Below are 18,741 nucleotides of genomic sequence, written 5' to 3' on the forward strand. Positions count from 1 at the left end.
GACGTAGACACAGACCCCAATATTACTTGACTTAACAAGAAAGTCCAATAATACTATGACAATTATTATATCTTCCTGACATGGACAGTATATTCATTTCATGGCAGACGTGGTCTCAGAGAGACAGAGGGCATTGGGTTTTGCCATTGTGGTTGAGTTGTACCCCCTCCCCCAACCTCCGTCCGCAACCCCAACCGGTACAAGGCGTCAGTGATTGCACCCATGTGGCCATCAAGGCACCCAGTGATTGGACAGCCAGGTTTATGAAGAGGAAGGGTTTCCATTTCCTCAATGTCCAGCTGGTTTGTGATCAAGACAAGGGACAGGAATTTCCCTTCAGTGCACTAAGTAAGTGCACTAAGGCAGGCATGAAAAATGGTGTTTTACCCACCGGCTGCAATGGTGTGTTTTAGCACCGTATCGTCCACTTCCCACTGCATTAATTGTGCACGCATGAGAGACATGCCAAATCGGCCTCTGATTCGCCTCCTCGCTCCAGGCGCCATATTTAACCAGCACCATTGCACAGCTTTCTGAGGACCGATTCTGGAGACTTGTCATCTGACACAGACTTGTAGCCCCAGACTGCTCCACAGGAGACATGGCTCCAAAAGGGAAGAAGCACACTGCTCCAAAATTCAGTGAGGCCTCACTGGAACATCTGCTGTACGCAGTCGAGGCCCGCCACGATGTCCCCTACTCCCGTGATGGCCGGTGGAGGTCCACCAACCTCACCACTCTGGCTTGGCTGGCAGTGCAGCGATGGTCAGTGCCAACGCAGCACAGAAGAGGTCAGCAACCCAGTGCAGAAAGAGGATGAATGATCTCATCTGCGTGCCCAGGTTATGTCAACTGTCTCATCACTCTCAAACCCCACTCACCAGCCCATCATACATTCACATTGATCTCTCTCACTGAATGTGTTCAGAACATGTATATAATGTTCACAGATTTAAATGCAATTGCACTTATTTCACATCTCCTCTTGTGTATGTCTCCTTTTAATGATGAGCTGTGTTTCTGTCAATCAGGTGTGACACCATGGTGCCTCCCCACACTTAGTGTGGATGCTGATATCATGGGCCTCTTGTCTATGTAGTGTGTTTCCAAATCACCACATTGTGTGCCCCTTTTGCAGATCATTCTCAATGTCAGTGATGCCTCGACTTTAACGTGAAGTGATCTTGTGGAAGGAACCTCGTTCACGTGCTTTGCAGGGTCATGTCCTGTTTATTCTTGGTTGTGTAAGATTGAGGCAGATGTGTTCTCCTATCTCACCTGCATTCTTAAAAGGTGAAGGTGTAGTGTACAAGGAGAGATGTGGTTAAGAATGGAGAAGGGTCATAGATTGTGCAACTCCATGTACTCTCTGTCTCTCGGCAGGGGTTTCATGCTATGAGCCCACACTCAGAGCTCGTGTATGCTGCTGTCTGCCAACCGAGTTTCCCACTTTCTGAGTGTACATCCGCTAAGCTCACCAATAAGTGGGAGCACCTTGTCACCTGATCGTGCTGAAGCTCTGCCCCTCTCAGCCACATTATTGCCCTGGCGCTCGAACGTACAACCCTGATCGTTTCTCAACCTGTATTTGCCTGGATTACGGCCACAAGACTTTCGTCACAATGTTGGGATGCAGCGCTGTGCGTCCCATCACCTAAACACTCACCGAGACGAGTGAGGCTAATTGCAAATGGTGATTTTTGGTGGTCAATAGAGCCTTTGAGTAGGATCTGGAAGCACACTTCGTAGCTTTAGACAAAAACAAAAATAAAAACAAAAAACTGTGGATGCTGGAAATCCAAAACAAAAACAAAAATACCTGGAAAAACTCAGCAGGTCTGACAGTATCTGTGGGGAGGAACACAGTTAACGTTTCGAGTCCATATGACCCTTCAACAGAGTAGCTTTAGACATTGTTGAGGGAGCAATAGGATAGGAGCGAGGATGTACTGAAGGTGAAGTCTGTTCTTTATTCGCAAAGACTCATCAGCTTGAGGGCTTTATGGTGTCTGAGCATTTTAGAGTTCACAAGAGCCAGGACTGATCATGAGGGCACAATGTGTGTCTTAAAGAGGACACATTTTAATGTCAGGCACACAAGTGTTTGAGTATCGTCCTCCTCAGGTGGTCCACATGCATAGTAAGATGAGGATAAAAGCAGGCCAGCATTCCTAACTGAGAGTGCCGGGTGTTAATGTGATAGAGAAGACGGTGACACAGAGGATTGAGTCGTCTCTGATTAGATCGACTCCTGTGGAACCTCCTCGGCTGCCTTGGTCCAAGTGTCACTGATCAGTTTCACCATCGACGATACACAGAATGCGTTGTCCTGTTGCTGGAGATGGATCTCCTTGAGGAGCTTTGTCACATTGAAGGCAAACAGCTACAGGCCACTGAGGGCAGTGGAACAGCTCCTGGCTCTTGTAGGCTGCCACAGTGGCTGGGATACTGGAGAGATGTTTAAAGAGGCAGCACCTCCTGATGTCTGAGGCTGGAACTCCTTCCTCCATTCTGAGTATGGCATCAAGCATCCTGCAGTCAATGGGAATCGGAGGAAAACCCTCTACTGATTGAAGTCATATGTAGCACAAAAGAAGATGTTTGTGGTTGTTGGAGGTCAATCATCTCAATGTAACTCACCTCCTGACTCCCCAAAGCCTGTCCACCATCTACAAGGCACAAGTCAGGAGGGTGATAGAACACTGTCCACTTGCCTGGATGAGTGCAGCTCCCATAACACTCAAGAAGCTCAATACCATCCAGGAAAAAGCAGCCCCGCTTGATCGGCACCACATACACAAACTTTCACTCCCTCCACCACCCACGCACAGTAGCAGAGTGTGTACCATCTACAACATGCACTGCAGGAATTTATCAAGGCTCCTTAGACAGCACCTTCTAAACCCGCAACCACTACCATCTAGAAGGACAAGGACAGCAGATAGATGGGAACACCATCACCTGGAAGTTCCCCTCCAAGTCACTCACCATCCTGACTTGGAAATATATTGCCATTCCTTCACTGTCGCTGGGTCAAATCCTGGAACTCCCTTCCTAACAGCACTGTGGGTGCACCTACACCACAGGGACTGCAGCAGTTCAAGAAGACAGCTCACCACCAGCTTCTCAAGGACAATTAGGGATGGGCAATAAATGCTGGCCTAGCCAGCGACGCCCACATCCCAGTCAATCAATTTTAAAAAACCTCATCTCAGCAAGGACACATGTTCCCGAGGCTTCATCATCCTTCAAAGGACCAGGACAATGTGATCCTGATGTGTAACTATTCACTCTCAGGTTGAAGTGTATGGTTGGAATGAGAGGAATATCAAAGCTGGCATTCATGTTGGCTCATGATGGTGGGCACTTGTCCAAGAGGGTGCTCACTGCAAGTTGTCACCCTCCTCCTAGGACCTGGTGGCTGTGAGGGCCTCACACCTGCCTCATCTGGCCTGCACTGTAGCCTGTTCATCTGTAACCTCAGTTTCCTTAAACTCATCATCCACATTCCCTTCAATGTCCTCCTCATCGGAGGAGAGGAGCAGCTTCTCCATGTTGGCATCTGGTAAGTCCTCCCCCCTTTGCAGCACCAGGTTGTGGAGCACACAGCAAGTCATGATGATCCGTGAGAGGAGTGTACTGATCTGTCCAGGCATTGAAATCACATACTTAACATCACTTTGGCCTGCTCCACCATTGTTCAGGTAGCGGTATGAGCATCGCTGTACCTTTTCACTGCAGGATTTTGAGGCTGCTGCACAGGCATCGTTAGCTATGTCCTTTGTGGGTTCCCATTGTCACTGAAGAGCCAGCCCTGGACCCCGTGTGGTCTCGCAAAGGTGTGAAGGGGCTGCAATCTACGTTGGATTTATGGGTCATGGGCAATTCCTGGGTATCTGGCACAAACCTGCAGGATCAGTTTTTTCTGGTCACAGATCAGCTGTACATTGAGTGAGTGGTAACCTTTCCTGTTCCTGTTGGAGTGCGTGTTGCCAGGGAGCTTTTACAGCCACATGAGTGTAGTCAATGGCCCCCTGACCCTTGGGAATCTGGAAATCTCAGCAATGCCCAGTGCTCTGGTGTCCTGCCTTGCTTGACCTCTGTTGGAGTTGATGTAATTGTGGGCCTTGGCAAAATGGGCATCTGTCACCTCATGATTGCATTTGTGTGTGGACACTTGAGAGATCCCACAGACATCCCCAGTGGAGCCCTGGAAGGAGCCACTGGTGTAAAAGTTCAGAGCGGCCATTACTTTCAGAGCCACTGGCAATGGATGTCCTCCTAGACCCTGTGGCCCCAATTCCTGGAGAATGTGGCAAATGTGAGTCACCAGGTCCCTGGACATGTGGAGCCATCAGCGACTCTGTCTCTCGCTCATCTGCAGATAAGACATGCAAGTTCTGTACACTGTCGGTCTTGCGGGCCGCCTACACACAATGTTTCTGTCAGCCTCATCCTCTGTGTCTGGAGGGAGCCCTGCTGCCCCTTGGCCTTGTGGGTTTTGCTCCTTCCTTTGGTGAGCCAGGTGCCTCCATCACAATCTCCTCCTTCTCTCCAGCCTGTATGTGACTGTGCAGGCAGTGATAAATCCAGCCTCCATCTTCCTGACAGTCTGCTCTCTGCAGTATCAATGAGAAACAGACAAGTGTCAGCATTAGCCTCCAAACATCCTATTTCTATCAATGACTCGTCAGTGATGGTGGGTTCAAGGGCTTTGTCCCAGTGTCGGTAACTATTCACCCCTGAAATCCCGGCCAGTTCAGGATGTCTTTCATGGTGCTCCTTCCCCCACCCCCAAACTCTTTACATAAGCGATTGCTATGAGATTGCTTTGGCCAGGCGCTTGGATGTGCTGCTTTCAGCCCAGGCACTGGGATCCTCATTCACTGCATCCTAATACCACACCCTCTGGAATAAACACCAGGGAAATGTTTAGTCAGGAAATGAGATTATTTGAAGGGGGTCTGAGGCTCCTCGTCTGTGAACCTGCCAGTGCCACAATTCTAACACGCTTCTGAAGCTTGTCCAGACGCCCAATTGCTCTGGAGATACATTATCGCTCTGGGGAATTTTCACACTGCGGACAAGGGATTAATACAAGGAGGACAATTAGTGCCACTTTTCTGGATTAATATGACATGAATGTGCATCATAGCCTCACTTTGCTGATTCCCTGCAATGTCATTGAAAGGCTCCTAACATGTCTCAGTTGTGCATCTCTCCTCATTTGGGAATGCACAGTACAGTTGGGTGCCCCTTTAATTGGCCCCCACCTCCCCCTCCAATCACCCCACCCCCACCACCCCCACCAGTGCATGCACCTGCCCTCTTCTCCACCCTTGGAGCCTGCACCAGCAGAGTTTCTCCTCATTTTTATTTTGTGATGGGCCATCGCTGTAGGTTGGAAGATGTTGGTGCTGAGCTCTCACTGCCAGACCAGCCTGGACCCTCCCCATGTTGTGATGATGCTCAGCCTGGGAGGCATAAACTGGTGTTAAAGCTAGTTTTGGCATGGAAAACAAAAATAAAAATACCTGGAAAAACTCAGCAGGTCTGGCAGCATCTGCGGAGAGGAACACAGTTAACGTTTCGAGTCCGTATGACTCTTCAACAGAACTAAGTAAAAATAGAAAAGAGGTGAAATATAAGCTGGTTTAAGGGGGGGTGGGACAGTTGGAGCTGGATAAAGGGCCAGTGATAGGTGGAGACTACCTAAAGATGTCACAGACAAAAGGACAAAGAGGTGTTGAAGGTGGTGATATTATCCAAGGAATGTGCTAATAGGTGACATTAAGGGTAGAAAGCAGGATGAGCAAGGTACAGATAGCCCTAGTGGGGGTGGGGTGGGGGGAAGGGACTGAAATAGGCTATAAGACAGAGATAAAACAATGGCTGGAAATACACTTAAAAATAATGGAAATAGGTGGGAAAAGAAAAATCTATATAAATTATTGCAAAAAAGGGGGATCAGAAAGGGGGTGGGGATGGAGGAGAGAGTTCAAGATCTAAAATTGTTGAATTCAATATTCAGTCCGGAAGGCTGTAAAGTGCCTGGTCGGAAGATGAGGTGCTGTTCCTCCAGTTTGCGTTGAGCTTCACTGGAACAATGCAGCAGGCCAAGGACGGACATGTGGGCATGAGAGCAGGGTGGAGTGTTAAAATGGCAAGTGACAGGGAGCTCTGGGTCATGCTTGCGGACAGACTGAAGGTGTTCCTGTGTTTGGTTTCTCCACTGTAGAGGAAACCACATTGGGAGCAGCGCATGCAGTAGACTAAATTGAGGGAAGTGTTGAGGAAGCCTTCCCCCCACCCCACCCCTACTAGGGCTATCTGTACCTTGCTCGTCCTGCTTTCTACCCTTAAAGTCCCCATTTTCATATTCCTTAGATAATATCACCACCTTCAACACCTCTTTGTCCTTTTGTCTATGACATCTTTTGGTTATCTCCACCTATCACTGGTCCTCTATCCAGCTCTACTTGTCCCACCCCCCCCCCCCTTAAACCAGCTTATATTTCACCTCTTTTCTATTTTTCCTTAGTTCTGTTGAAGAGTCGTACAGACTCGAAACGTTAACTGTGTTCTTCTCCGCAGGTGCTGTCAGACATGCTGAGTGTTTCCAGGTATTTTTATTTTTGTTTTGGATTTCCAGCATCCGTAGTTTTTTGCTTTTACTTGAGGCATTGCTTTGAAAGAGGGCCAAAATGAATAAAGTCGCTGTGCATGACTTCACCCATGACTGCCTTGCATTTCTCTCAGATCCCAGAGCAATATCAGACCCAAGGAGGAGGCACACACATCCAAGAGTGCACCATCACCACTTTCTGAGGCAGCAGGCACCATCTCAGAGACACAAAACCCAGTGGATTTCAGTAGAGTGGGGAGCACCGAGTGAAGGGCATAGCATCATTGTGCATGAGGTAGAGAATCACCCTGGAGAAGCCTAATGTTCAGATGTCCCTCCTCCAAGAATCTCTCAATCCTCCCCCTGAATTCCTTGACTCCATTGTGTTTGTGTTTTAACATCCATTTATTAGCTCCTGAACATTTTGGGCTGGACGTACCTATGGCCCATGTGGACCTCGCCCCCTCCCCATCTTGAGGCCACTTGCACAGTGTGATGAGAGATGTATATTTTTTATGATTATGTTGTCTGTGCAGAAAGCTGTGTGTGTCCAGAGTTAATTAAACAGAGGGAAGGTTACCAGAGACAGGTTGTTTGTGAGGCCTAAGAGGTGAAAGGTTAAAGGTGTTAGGGTTGTGCATTTGTAATGAGAGGATATGGTGGATCTGAAATCTGCATTGTGAGATAAGTTGGGAAATTGATTTTTCAGCTGTTGAATTTCAAAAGGAAGTTCACAGAATCACAGCATTGTTACAGCACTGTAGGAGGCCATTCAGCCCATCTGCACTGGCTCTCTGAAAGACCACTCCACCCAGTCCCACTCCTCTGCCTTATCCCCGTACCTTTGCACATTCTCCCTTTTCAGGTAGCAATCCAATTCTCTTTTGAATACCTCGATCGAACCTGCCTCCACCACCCTCTCAGGAAGCTCGTTCCAGACTCCAACCACCCTGTGGGTGAAAACAGTTTTTTCTCTCATCGCTTCTACTCCTTTTGTCCATTATTTTGAATCTGTGCGGAGATGACAAAGAACATTTGCACCTTATAGGGGTTCCATGAGTAAACAGGAGAAGGTACTTTAAATTTTATTGACCTGAAAGTAGAGGCATAAAAGAAAACATGAAAGATTTTTATATTTGCAGAAGTTGAGTTTCGAAGCGGTGTTTGAGGACAATGGGTCTTGAACTGAAAGGGGAAAAGATATTTCAGGAAAGGGACATTTAATTGTTGAGGGTTGCTGTGGGGGAACACACTGAAGGCCAGTTTCTTTGTATGGGAGCTGCTGGGAAGCTGTGAACGTTTTAAATTGGAAGCAGCCGCCCAGTGTTAAGCCAGGAGAGTCTTTATTTTAGGAAACAGTTTGGAATTTGGAATTCCTTTTGGAATCCCACATCAGAGTGGAAGTGTTTGAGAAGTCGTGAGACACGCCTTTATTAAAGTGACAGCAATTCCTTGACGTGGGTAATATTTTAAAATGGTTAAAAAATTTTAAGGTAGTTTGTGTACTTTTGAACAAGCATGTTTTTTAGAGGTTGTTCTGTGAGAGTGTTTTAACTGTGTACTTTTATCTTGTGGGCTTAAGTTTTTTTCCCCTTTTAATAAATCCTTTTAAGTTCTGAAGGTGTTACAGGAGTTCTGTGCTTTTGAGGTCAGTAGCTCTTCCTCCACGTTTTCACAACAAATATAAGGGTTTATGATCAGCGAGACAGACTTCACTCTGGGATCTGGCTTGCTCAGCAATAACATCAGCTGTGGTCATAACACACAGTTAAACATATGGCCACCCATCCCCCACAACATTTGGTCAAATGGCCTACTTCTGCTCCAATTCCATATACTCATATGTTCGGATGCCCCAACAATGCCTTCTCCCCATCCGTAGGCCGCAGATTCCTCCCCTAACTGAGGGCGCCATCCACGGCCCAGTAGGATGCCAGGAACCCCACGGACTGAGGTGTGTGCTGTTACAACAACACCCTGTGTACAACATGCTGGGCACGACTGAGATTGGACTTACATGCCCTTCCCCTCCCTGGACTGGGGCAAGGACAGTCTTTGCAAGCTCAGCAATGTAAACTGAAGCGCTTCTTCACTCAGTGATCCTCCCATTCTGGCCCCAAGTGGTTTACGCCATTCTGTAAGACAATCTCTCCCCATCCTATTGATGAGGACACTAACCCCCGGCACCCTCCCCCAGTCATGCATCTGAGCGGAACCTTTCCCGCTCTTCTCCCCCAGCGGAGCCCTCATGCTTCAGCCCCTTCCCATGCCTCAGGCCAGTTTCCCTCCTTCCATAAGACCATAAGACATAGGAGCAGAAATTAGGCCATTCGGCCCATCGAGTCTGCTCCGCCATTCAATCATGGTTGATAAGTTTCTCAACCCCATTCTCCCGCCTTCTCCCCGTAACCTTTGATCCCCCTTACCAATCAAGAACCTATCTATCTCGGTCTTAAATACTCTCAATGACCTGGCCACCACAGCCTTCTGTGGCAATGAATTCCATAGATTCACCACTCTCTGGCTAAAGAAGTTTCTCCTCATCTCTGTTCTAAAAGGTCTTCCCTTTACTCTGAGGCTGTGCCCTCGGGTCCTAGTCTCTCCTACTAATGGAAACATCTTCCCCACGTCCACTCTATCCAGGCCTTTCAGTATTCTGTAAGTTTCAATCAGATCCCCCCTCATCCTTCTAAAATCCATCGAGTATAGACCCAGAGTCCTCAAACGTTCCTCATATGTTAAACATTTCATTCCTGGGATCGTTCTCGTGAACCTCCTCTGGACCCTCTCCAGGGCCAGCACATCCTTCCTGAAATACGGGGCCCAAAATTGCTCACATTATTCTAAATGTGGTCTGACCAGAGCCTTATAAAGCCTCAGCAGCACAGCTCTGCTTTTATATTCTAGTCCTCTCGAAATAAATGCCAACATTGAATTTGCCTTCCTAACCACCGACTGAACCTGCAAGTTAACCTTAAGAGAATCCTGGACTAGGACTCCCAAGTCCCTTTGCACTCCAGATTTCTGAATTCTCTCCCCATTTAGAAAATAGTCTATGCCTCTATTCTTTCTACCAAAGTGCATGACCTCACACTTCCCCACGTTGTATTCCATCTGCCACTTCTTTGACCATTCTCCTAACCTGTCCAAATCCTTCTGCAGCCTCCCCGCCTCCTCAATACTACCTGTCCCTCCACCTATCTTTGTATCATCTGCAAACTTAGCCAGGATGCCCTCAGTTCCTTCATCTAGACCCCAGTTGTGCCCTCAGCCTGCAGCCCATTTAGAGATAGACCTGGTAGGTAGAGACTTGCCTGTGACAATCCCTTGAAAGTGAAGTGGTGCTTTCTGCGAGGCCTGGCGCTAATTACCCCAAGCACTGCACGATGCAAAGTAGGCGAACAAACCTCATAGTCATGAGCGAAGAGCAGGCTGCCAGGTGCACATTGCTTATATACCGGTCTGAAACATGTCTTTCTAATTGTTCATCGATGTGCCCTGATGATCCCGTGTGGGGGGATGATTCTGGCGAACAGTTCTTATAACGAGATATAAATGTATTGAAGCAATGTTCCCAATGTGCGGCAGTGGGAATCACAGCCCACCATTGTTGGCCGCAGCGGACAATCGCAAACTGATTTTACGACAATGTAAAACCAGTTCTTTGGCTTCTTGTGATGTTTTCCGTTCCTTCCACCATGACGCTTGTCATGAGCCGGAACGCAAAATCCTGGCCAAGAGCTTCCTCCAGGTGTTTGCTCATATCCCTGACAGCTGCCGTGGCTGCTTCGTTCTCCAGAAGTCTACGTTGCCTCAGACCTTCACCCTAACCCTAAAAAATCCATGGATGGATCCATGGGACAAGGGGTATCCCTAGGGGAGATGGCTACTCAACCTCTCCGGGAGCCTAGACAGAGCCACAGAGATGATGCCATCATTGCCAACTGCTCAGCAGGCCATGTAGCTTCTGAGGATGCAATTGCGGTGTTTGGACCAGTTGGGTGCTGGCCTCCAACACCCTCCTTGCATGGTTCTCTGTCACTGTGGTGGTCTGCTTCATTCTCCATAATATGGGTCTTCGGGGAGGTGTGGACCTTGAGAACAGTGAGGCCCTAGAAGGAGACAGACCATCAGGGGAGGTGCAGGAGCAGAAGGTGAGAGAGGAAGAATTGGAGGTGGAGAGAGGTGGAACTGAACAGAGAGCTGGCTGTATGGGCAAGGCTCAGACTGAGAAAGGCTTATGAGGATACAGTGAATGTCAGGGACCTCCTGACCCAGGAACATTTGGGCCAGGTTGAGGAGCATGACAAGGAAGGGAGTCTGAGATACCTGTGCTAACACATGCCTGGAACATCTAAAACCCATGAAGGAAGCATATCTGAGGCTTTGCCTCACAATGAAGGATCCTGTTATCCTTTCACCACCTCATACCACTTTTCCTGTCATGGCAGCAAGAAAAGGGGGCCCAGATATTTGGTTTGAAGTTTCATCATTAATATAGTGCAAATGGAAGAAAACGGTTTTACCGAGACAGTAAGAAGACACCCAGCTGCCCACTCAGCGCTCCACATGACGCAGTGGTGCCCACTCAGCGCTCCACATGACGCAGTGGTGCCCACTCAGTGCTCCACATGACGCAGTGGTGCCCACTCAGCGCTCCACATGACGCAATGATGCCCACTCAGCGCTCCACATGACGCAGTGGTGCCCACTCAGCGCTCCACATGACGCAGTGGTGCCCACTCAGCGCTCCACATGACGCAGTGGTGCCCACTCAGCGCTCCACGTGACGCAGTGGTGCCCACTCAGCGCTCCACATGATGCAGTGGCCTTCTCTTGTCACCCTCATCTCCATCCTAGCCTCTAAAATTCAATCAAGGTCAGAATTGATGAAACAAGGGCAGCCCTGCCCCAGGTGCTAGGCCTTCAGTCAAAATTAGACCCCCAATTCATCTGACCTGCCTCTGTCCCCAACCCTACTGACTCCAATCAGACAGAGAAACCATTGGCAGGTCAATTAAGGGCTTACCCTCATAAAAATCTTAACTTGAATCAGTTCCCCCCTGGAGCTGGGTCTCTAACCTGAAAACAAATCCTGTTTTCCTGTTTTCTGCCCCTGTGGCAAAAATTGGAGTGAGAATGAATAACATTTGGGTCAGGAACAGAAGAGCTACCAACTAAAGCAAGCCTACTCCAAGCACAACACAAACAACACTTTAAATACAGGTACCAGGAATACATGAGCAAAGTATAATTAATCAACATTACAGACCAAACATCTCAAGGGAATATTTATTAGTTATACTTAGTTAGGGAATAGATATTGAATTACTACTAAATTGTAAAATTTATATGCATTGTGGAATTTTGATTTGGGTATTTCACTTTATCCTTCCCAGAAGATTTCCGCTATAAAGTCATCGTCCTTGGTTAGGGTCATGGCTGTGCCTCTGTTCTAATATCTCTGTATGCTCTATATGATTAGTGGATTAAATAAATGAAACAAAATCCTCATCAAAATGCTAATAATCCATTCTTTGTAGAAACTCAGCCGGATCTTGCCTTGCATTTCAATATTCAGATTTGCTTTTATATCCTCACAGCTTGCGTCCATGAGTTCCTACATCAGTGGTACTGTGAATTCCATCACTATTCTGTGATGTGCTTTGTGGCAAGCCCTAGTGCATACATAAATGCAAGCAAGGGAAATTATATTTTAGAGTAGAGAAAGGTGCACCTCCAGAAATGTTTATATTTGATAACGGTAGCTCTGGAACCCATTAAAAATTGTTTTTTTTTTCCCCTTGAATTGTGATACCAGTCTTGGAAAATTGAGTTTTGCCATCTATCAACCAAATGTAGACTTCTATGTGCCATTGGAAGATGCTGTGGGTATATATTTTTCCACTTGTTATTATAAGCAGAGGCAGCAGTGCAAGTATAAATTATTGAAGCAGTTTAGTTTGGCTCAGCTGGTTATGGTAGTGAGTTACCATTGATGCCAATGTTCAAGATTTGATCCATACTGAGTTACTGATTTCATCCAGGTGTGTGATAAAGAAGCTATATTAGGCCTCAGCCACCTTGGGTTAAAAAAAGAGAAATCAGCCAAGGTTCTCACATCTAATTGCTATCCGATGCTGAATGTGTGTGTGAATAGTGATGGGATCGAGCTTGGCTGTGACATTTCCCATTGTGGAAACATGCCAAATCTCATTGTTAAGGTTCATACATGAATAATGGTCATCTGAATGAGATAGGAAGCATGGTGACAAAGGCACTGTGAGATATATCCCAGCAAGAACACAACATCTTCAGCAGGGGAGTAGGGGGAAGAAAATTTTTCAGCAGATGAGTGAGAAAATAATCATTTGTTCATTGAAGTTTAAACCGCAAGTTCCCTTTTTGTTTGGTCTTTAAACTTTTGACATTTCTTAACCCAAATAAATCCACGGAAGATTTAAATGATTGATGGGGACCAGATATGAATTGGTAGTTGGTTAGAAGTTGACCACATCAAAAATTGTGATTGATTAAAATTCAAAACAATCTCACGCACTTTGTCATTCCTACTAGCAGGCCGCTAGAACATTAATACAGCAATGTGGGAAGTTAGATGGACATAATTAGTCCCTGAAAGGATGAAGTGAGACAAAGTCATATTGTGAAAGCTTTCAAAATCTGATCATTGGAAGTGGCAGAGTTAAGACTCAGTAATTCAGTAACATCCTTCAATGCAACTGAGAAATTTGAAATCTTAAATGTGTAAACCAATGCAATGCTATTGTTTATTTTATTTAAGAAAACCATATAAATTGATAATTAGCAAATTGAAATTAATCCAATATGCAGAAGGCTCATTTCTGGGCCATTGCAAAGTGCATTCTTAGCAGTCCACCAAATTATGCAAGCTGGTTGATAATTAGGCTAAAATTAGAAACTAAATGATGCTGAGCAGCCCATGCCACTATTGCATCACATTGGTTGATAAAGCAGTTTTAGTGCCCAGAATACAAAACATCATAAGTTCCTGATTTCAACTGGACCGAAAGAATACATCAGTTCCGAAGCTCTGAACCTCTCTGCGTACTCTCCAGTGGTCACCTGAGGAGCAGCAAAAGGAGAAATCTGGAAACCGGTTGGGAAATAATGCACATCACGATGGAGGGAAAATTAGTCACATGGATCGCCAAGTAAATGCTTTGGTTGTTTGGTAGTGAATGAAATGCCTCCTGCCAACTACATTTGCTGCCAGCCCTATTGATTTAGGAATAGGAGTATGTCACTTAGCTAACTGCTGCTAATCTGCATGTATAGGTCAGTAATCCAAACAGTAATGCTAGTTTTGATAAAAGTACTTCCTGCTTGCAGATGTGTCAGCACAGTCCTTAAGTAGTTTATTTTTGAGAAAGCACAAAATGGAACTAATTCAGTGTCTTTAAAGGAGGAAAACGAGGCGGAGAGGTTTTGAGAGAGAATTTCACAGATTGGGGCCTAGGCAACTGCAGGCACAGCCATCAGTGATGGAGTGATTATAACTGGGAACGCACAGGATGACATATTTAGAAGACTGCAGATATCTCAGAGGGTTGTAGGTGTAGATTTCAATGGTTGAATTGTTCTGTGTTTGATTATATGAGTCTATTTACCATTAATGCTCACTAGGCTTAGTTGGTTAAGCCTGGGAGTGGACTCAGAGAAGCTGCAGAAAGAGCTGGAAGCTAGCACTAACAGCATGGAGTAGACATTTTAAAACACTGTGTTTAAAACCTGTTACACACAAGGAACTCGTGTCTTCTGTGCATAGATCCAAGATATAAAATATGCAACAGTGGGGTTGGAGGAAATTACAGAGATAGATATGGACAAGGCCATGGAGGGATTTGAAAATAAGGATGTGAATTTTAGAATCACAACATAGTTTGACTGGGAGCCAATGTAGGTCAATGAGCACAGGGGTGATAGGGGAATGGAACTCGCTGCAAGTTAAGACACTGGCAGCAGAGTTTTGGATGACTTTAAGTTTACAGAGGGCAGAAAGTGGAGACCAGCTAGGAGTGTTTTGGAGGAAACATAGGCAGGGATGAGGATTTCAGCAGCAGATGACCTGGGACAGGGGCGAAGTTGAGTAACATTACAGAGGTGGAAATAGGCAGTCTTGGTGTGAATATGATCTCGGAATCAAACGTGACACCAAGGTTGGAAACAGACTGACTTAATCTCAGGTTGTTGCCAGAGACAGGGGTGGAGTTTGTAGCTAAGGAACAGAATTTGGAATGGGATCAAAAACAATGGCTTCAGTATTCCCGATATTTAATAGATTTGAAGAGTTCCTCAGAGGGATAATAAAGTACTAAATAATTCCAAACCACCACCATCAGCAACTCTCTCACTTGGGGGATAAACCTAGGTCTCATAAGAACATAAGAACGTAAGAAATAAGAGCAGAAGTAGTCCATTCGGCCCCTCAACCCTGCCCTGCCATTCAATAAGATCATGGCTGATCTGCCCCAGGCCTCAACTCCTCTCTTGTGTCAGCTCCTCATAGTCCTCAACTCCCCGAAATTTCAAAAATCTATCTACCTCCTCTTTAAATACTTTCAATGATCTAGCCTCCACAACTCTCTGGGGTAGAGAATTCCAGACATTTACTACCCTCTGAGAGAAGAAATCTCTTCGCATCTCAGTCTTAAATGAGTGTCCCCTATTCTGTAACTACATCCCCTGGTTCGAGATTCCCCTGCTCAAATATCTTCTCAACACCCACCCTGTCAAGACCCCTCCGAATCCTATACGTTTCAATAAGCTCACCCCTCATTCTTCTAAACTCTAATGGAAAAAGGCCTAATCTGTTCAGCCATTCTTGATAAGTCAACCCCTTCGTCCCAGGAATCAGCCTAGTGAATCTCTTTTGAGCTGCCTCCAATGCCAGTATATCCTTTCTTAAATTCTCACAGAAAACATCCAGTACTCAGCAGTGCCAGCTTCTCACTCACACTCTATATGCGATATTATTAAAACATAAATCTATGTTTTTGTAATTAAACCTCGTTGTTTGTTACATGCTGGTTATCCAGTAAGCCAACTGTGCATATTATCTCACTGGCATCATTGCATTCTCTCCATTCACCAAATCCACATCCTTCACTGGCACTTGCTGAAAAAAAAGCATATAAATTCTTGATGTTATGTATTTTGGATCACATACCAAGCACACACACATTGTGATCTTCAGAAAGGTTATATCTCCTACAGGCTGCCATTGTTCTTGTATTTTTACATTCATTCTAAGCAGCAGTCTATAATTCCATTATATACTCCTGTTCTCCTGGGCTTTTAATTACTGCTGTTGGAAAAAGATGAAATGAACCTGAGCAGCAACAACAATTTGCATTTATATGACATCTTTAACATGGTACAATGTTTCACTGCACTTCATAAGAGCATTAACAAACAAAAATTTGAGTCAGAGATGACCAAAAGCTTGTTCAAAGAGGTAGGTTTTAATGTTTCTTTTTTAATCATTCATCCATGAGATGTGGGCATCACTGGCTAGGTCAGCATTTATTACCCATCCCTAACTGCCCTTGTTCAGTGCTCAGTTAGGAGTCAGCCACATTGCTATGGATTTGGAGTCACATGCAGGCCAGACCAGGTAAGGACAGCAGATTGGGTTTTTACAACAATTGACAATGGTTTCATGGTCATTATTAGGCTTTAATTCCAGGTTTTTTTATACTGGATTCAAATTCCACCATCTGCCATCGTGGAATTTGAGCCTAGGTCCCCAGAGCATTACCCTGGGTCTCTGGATGAAAGAAAGGAACATAGGTCAGGAAGTTTAGGAAGGGAAACCTGGGCAGAGGGCCTAGGCAACTGAAGGCACTGCTGCCAATGGAGCAATGAAAATCAGGAATGCCCAAGAGGCCAGAATTGAAGGGACATTATTATCTCAGAGAGTTGTAGGGCTGGAGCAGGTTACAGAGATAAAGAGGGGCGAGGCCAGGGAGGGACTTGAAAACAAGGATGTGAATTTTAAAATTGAGATATTGCTAGGTCGGTCCAAATGCAAAGATTGTTAAACTGTCATGAACAGTCACAGAAAATAATTTAAAAGGCTAATGGAATGCTGGCTGGCCCTTATATCCAGAGGACTCGAATACAAAAGTGGTAGAAGTCATGCTTTAGCTACACAAAGCCTTATTCAGACCACACCTGGAGTCACTGGGAGCAGTTCTGGGCACCACATCTTAGGAAGGATATATTTGCCTTGGAGAGGGCGCAGTATTGATTTACCAAAGGATATCGGGGGGAAGACATCTGTCTGAGCTCATAGTGCAAAATGGGCGGCTCATTATACACAGTGTTTGATACTCAGTTCTAGTGATTGCTTGCACTATCACCTGAGACAAATTTCTACCTCCAAGGTTTAAAGTGTGATTTGAATGCAGTTTTCAAGACATTAAGAGGAACAATAGGGTAGATAGAGAGAAACTATTTAGGCTATTTATGTTGTAAGGGCTCTGAAGAAGAGTCATATTGAACTCAAAATGTTAAATCTGTGTCTCTCTCCACAGATGCTGCCAGACCAGCTGAGTTTTACCAGCACTTTCTGTTTTTATAACTATTTATGCTGGTTGAGCAGTCTGGGACTGGAGAGCATAGTCTAAAAATTAGATTATGTGAAGGAATGAAAGAAACCTTGAAACATGCAAAGTTTAGAACTTGATTTCTTAAGCATCAGTTGATGCTAGTTCAATTGTTAATTTTAAATCTGTGATTTATACATATTTGTGAACCAAGGTATTAAGGGACATGGGGCAAATGTTGATATATGGAGTTAGGTCACAGATCCGCCTTGATCTCATTGAATAGTGGAACAGGCTAAATGGCCTTCTCCAGTTTCTATGGAGATTAATGTAGGTCAGCGAGCACGGGGGTGATAAGTGAAGTAAAAATAGGACTTTTTATATGAGTTAGGACAGGAGCAGCAGAGTTTTGAACGAGTTCAAGCTTACAGGGGGTACAAGGTGGCAGACAGCCAGGAGAGTGCTGGACTGGTTGAGTTTCATGGTAGCAAAGGAGCATGAGGATTTCAGTCGCAGATGAACTGAGGTAGGTATGGAGATGGATGATGTTGCAGAGGTAGAAATAGGCTGAACTGAACCAAACTTGCTGAAAGAAATTAAATCCGAAAGAGTGAATACTGTATTAGGAAAACAAACACTTGAACTTTAAAGCATATTCTTTTTTTAACATCAGAAAGTATTATCAATCTACTTTGACTCCATTTTAAAAAAGATAATTATGAAAACAAAAGCATTTGTTATCACTTCCCTCTTAAAATATCACCTCTCGTGTTTAGTTTGAGTAACACTGGCAAAAGCAACGAGAGGCAAGCTCACTGACTTTCAAAGTCAGCATTGCTAAAACACACCAACAATTAATGCTATTTTCATTCAATAAGAAGGCTGTATTTCCTCCATACTTGAACTCTGTTGTCTCTCAGCTACTATTCATCTAATTGTGCTCGATATCATTGCCACAGTTTCATTCATCACACCCCAGTAGTTTCTATATACCACTCTGACAAGCTGGTGAGCTGAATGCTGATGATGCATTTTGTGTCCAGTATCTTTTTGTCGCACTATGACATGCCAGCTAATGTCTACTCAGAGCAGCGAAGATGAAGCAGATTGTGGCGATAACATCTACAATTATGAAAAAAGGCTTTTCTCACCAAGCTTGAAGTGTTACAAGAAATTGCAATTATTAGACTCACACATGCATGACCTTGTGTTCTGCCTTCTAAGAATGTGTTCAGAGACTATTTGAAGCAGCAGGGATTAGGCACCAACCTGAGATTCTTTACATGATAGATAATCTGGAGAACAGCAAGAACAACAATACGTTGCTTAGTTACTTGAGATTTTCAGTAGAAGGAGAAAATACATTTTTAAGTAATACTTTTGGAGTGCTGCTATAATATTAAATCTGTTTATCTGCTGGGAGCTTGCCATTAACTCTTAAATATTGATACACTTTCACAATTTTTGTTCAATCACCAAAGTTCTTCTCAGATCGATGTAAAACATCCCGGGTCAGTATTTCAAAGA

Source organism: Carcharodon carcharias, chromosome 20, assembly GCF_017639515.1.
Source record: "Carcharodon carcharias isolate sCarCar2 chromosome 20, sCarCar2.pri, whole genome shotgun sequence".
Classification (NCBI taxonomy): Eukaryota; Metazoa; Chordata; class Chondrichthyes; order Lamniformes; family Lamnidae; genus Carcharodon; species Carcharodon carcharias.